The 4,038-nt window shown below is 31.6% G+C and overlaps 1 non-coding gene across 1 annotated transcript; it reads right to left on the reverse strand.

The window, feature by feature from the left end:
• Positions 1–3,700: 3,700 nt before the first annotated feature.
• LOC111896771 (small nucleolar RNA R71) lies at positions 3,701–3,807 on the reverse strand. Its single transcript, XR_002852028.1, has one exon. It is a non-coding gene; the product is annotated as a small nucleolar RNA R71 (small nucleolar RNA).
• Positions 3,808–4,038: the final 231 nt, after the last annotated feature.

The following is a 4,038-nucleotide window of genomic DNA, read 5'->3' on the forward strand; positions in this document are numbered from 1 at the left end:
CTTGAAGAATTCTTTAATATTACAATGTCTACAACTTTTGAAGAATTCTTTAATTCTTGCAAAAAATAAGCATTCTTGAGGATATTAACAAAATAATTCTTGCATAAAATAAATATTCTTGAAGAATTCTTTAATATTACAATGTCTACAACTTTTGTGTTTCCGATCCATGTCGATTACTACCTGCATCACTGTCCTCTCCCACCATCTACTTGTATAAAAATGTCACCATAAACATATTGTATTTCTATCTTTCTCTGATTGATATTAACTACTACCTGTTCACCAATTTGACTTTTTAAAATAGCATAAAAACAGGTTAATAAAACAGTAGGTTATAGAAGAATTCAATCATTTAGCACAAGACTATATATTTTTTTAAGAACAACCTCACAATTTCAAAAACAAAATCTTAATCATATTATCTATCTTGAGAATAAAACTTTGATAGTTTTGTGGATATAAGTATGATATTAGCATCAAGCCTCACCAACTAAAAGAATAGTAGCACCAATAATAAAAATATGCCCATATCTACACAATTCTCAAAAAATATAAAAAAATGCGTTCATAGTAAATTTCTACTTGCTGAATATGGATAACATAATAAAAAAAACACATTCATGACAATTTTTTTCTTGCTAAATACGAATAACATAATGTGGCAAATTTCTATTTGTTGAATATGCATAACATAATAAAAAAACATCCATGACAATTTTTTCTTGCAAAATATGAATAGCATAATCAAAAAAGGCAGAGAGGTCAAATGGAGAAGAAAAAAAAATACATCATCTCCATGGCAATTTTTATACTTATATACGGGTAAGAAAATAAAATAAAGAGAAAAGAATGATACATACCTGCAAAGTCTATGTGAAGAAATTGATCGGCAAAGATGATTTAGGTTGTTGCTTATGATTGATGTTGTATTATGAAGGCTGGATTATAGTGATTGTGGAAAGATCGCAGACGGTAATTTACACAACAATTATATTATATATGAAAATTTATATTAGAAAATATGAATAAATTGTTACATTTTCTTTCTTCTTAAACATGAAATGTCCCAAGGTCTGCAATAAGATAGACCAAATATATTAGATATGAAAATTTATTATAAAAAAAAGCTTGAACAAACAATTATCATCAGCCAGAAATAAAAAAGGCTCTTGGAAAATAAAACATAGATACCCAATACATACTTAAGTACCTATCGAGTGTTACTTGTTTTGTACAAGAAACAAAGTTCTTGTTAAAAGTCCATGGATATAGTCAAGCCCACAACAAAATTTCAGATGCAAAGTTGCAAAAGCAATTCGTCGAGCAGTTGGTAGGCGTTAACCAAACACAAAAAAATAAAAAATTGTGACTTCCCTCTTTTAAAACTCGGATCCTAATCATCATTATTCCAGTGAAAAGAATGGGGCTAATGCATTGCAACCTGCCTTCGGATGAACATAAACATGCAGTTCGCGATTGTAAAGAGGGTGACGTAAAGAAGAAGGTTATGGTGTTGTTGGTTAAAAAACAAAATAACGATGATTGGTATGGCAGATCTGTTCCAATGGTAAATGGTTACGGTAAATCAGATGATGGGTAATGTTGATCTTGAACGAAACGAAAACGACATAGGTGATGATTGACGATAAACTTCAGTCGCAACTAAGGTGTCGATATCGGCGATGGAAAGGTGTGTAGATGATGATGGTGATCAGTGTTTGAAGTTGAGCTGATGAGTTCAATTAAATTGCCTAAGTAAATGGATTTTAAATTGACGATAAGTGTTTACCTTTCCTAAATTATTGGTTTTTAAATTTGGTTAGTAATTAACTAATCAGTGAATTTTACCACAATGTCCCTATTGAAATGATTGGTCCGAAATAAGTCATACATATCACACAATATATAAAGTTTATATATGAACCTAACTCTCTCTCTCTCTCTCTCTATATATATATATATATACATATATATATATATATATATATATATATATATATATATATATATATATATGGTTATTTACGTGAGCTTTAAATGGGGGGAAGGAAGATACAGACGACGAAAAAAAAACCTAAAGGATTAGCCGCCATTCCTTCAGCCACCACGATTGTTGCGATTCAAGAGGCAAACATTTTCTTTTGTCGAGGGGCTACGCACGTAAGCATATAACATAAGTAATTCAATTTAGTTTCTCTATAGACTTTCTAACTTTTCTGTTTATTTATTTATTTCCGTTTCTTTTGCTACGGTTACATTTAATTTATCGTGTCTTAGTAGTTTTGTGTTCCTTTGTCTATGATGTTTAAATTTTGTTCATTCATTGTTATCAATTTTAATTTTATGGAGTAGGTTTTATTAGGGTTTAGTTTACTTGTGTGAGATGGTAATTTTAATGTAGTTGATTTTGTTAAAACCAAGTTTGTTGAAATTGAATGACATATTCAAATGTGTGCTTATTTTAAAAAAATATGAATTTTGACGGGTAAATTTGATTTTTGCTAGCACTTGATCAACGTTAGTTAGGGTTAATTTGCTTGGTTTAAATTTAATATTTACATGCATATATTGACTTCGAGAGAAGCTGTATTTGGGACATCGTTTGAATATAAATGTGCGGTTTCATTATCTCGCTTAAACTTAACATAAACGTGTGTTAGGAAATTTTTAACAAAACCATTTGACTTAATGCTTTTTAAAATCATGAACTACATAGAGATATGAATGAATGTTTTTTAAATCGAATCATGAGACCGAGAGGTAATTGATAACTTTTGTTGGTGTTAAGTTATTTGTTTTTGTATAATTGGTTTGTCAAGTTAATTGCATTAGAAGAACCATTGAACCCGTATAAGTCAACTAAATCCCATTTTTCTCATAACTGTTAATTCGTTGAATTTTTGTGTGTGCTTGTTTATTTGGTTATTTTAGTTTTCATTATTACCTTGTTGAATTTAGTTTAATTTTATTTTAATAATTTAATTAGTTTATTAAAATCAATCACTTTTGCAATCAATTGCCTAGTTCATTCTTCCTTAGAATAGGATAGTCCATGTGGGTTCGATATATGGTCTTACGACTATATTATTTGCACGATCTTGTATACTTGCGAGTGCGCGTTTTCGTAACAAGTTTTTGGCGCCATTGTCGGGGATTATATTTACTTTTAAGTTAGAAAATTAGGTTGTTGTTAGACTCTTAAACATCTTGAAGATATTTTACTCTGGCCGGTCGAAGATTCAGACCACCTGAATTTGCGCTTGATTGGGAGATTGAAAGAACTTTGAGAGGGTTGAGGAGACTTCGGATTCAAGAATATATGGGAGATAACGGAAACGAAAACAATAATAGAAACAGAGGTTTCGAAGGAACAAACTCGCCGATTTTCAGCGCAACAATTAATGCTGACAATTTTGAATTCAAACCTGTGATGTTTCAGATGATCAATAACAATGATCTCTATGGAGGTATGCATAATGACGAGCCCTTGTCCCATCTGCGTTCCTTTAACCAGATGTGCGATAATTTCAAACAAAGAGGCATGGCGGCTAATGCATTTAGGCTAAGATTATTTCCCTACACACTACAACGGAAAGCTCGAGACTGGTTTGAGTCTTTGCCTTCTGATTCCATCACCACTTGGGAGGAATTAAGAGAAAAATTCCTAAAAAGATTTTTCCCACCCACTCGAAATGCAAATCTAAGAAACGTCATCACATCATTCCGACAAATGGATGGTGAATCGTTATGGGAAGTGTGGGAGAGATGGAACAATTTGCTGAGAAAATGTCCAACTCATCGACTCCTTGATGATGTGAAACTTGAGACATTTTACCAAGGTTTGGATGCTCAAACACGCATGCTATTTGTAACGCCCGTAGATCCGGGCTAGTTAACTTAGAGATAATAGGGGTCGAAAATGACTTTTCGGCAAAATATTATTTAGAATAAATAATCTTAACCAAGTTGTAGTATATGTTACAAGGTTTCCGTACATATAAAGACCGCCAAAATCCGAGTTATAACGAAGAAGTT

The sequence above is a fragment of the Lactuca sativa genome, chromosome 8 (genome assembly GCF_002870075.4).
Source record: "Lactuca sativa cultivar Salinas chromosome 8, Lsat_Salinas_v11, whole genome shotgun sequence".
Classification (NCBI taxonomy): domain Eukaryota; kingdom Viridiplantae; phylum Streptophyta; class Magnoliopsida; order Asterales; family Asteraceae; genus Lactuca; species Lactuca sativa.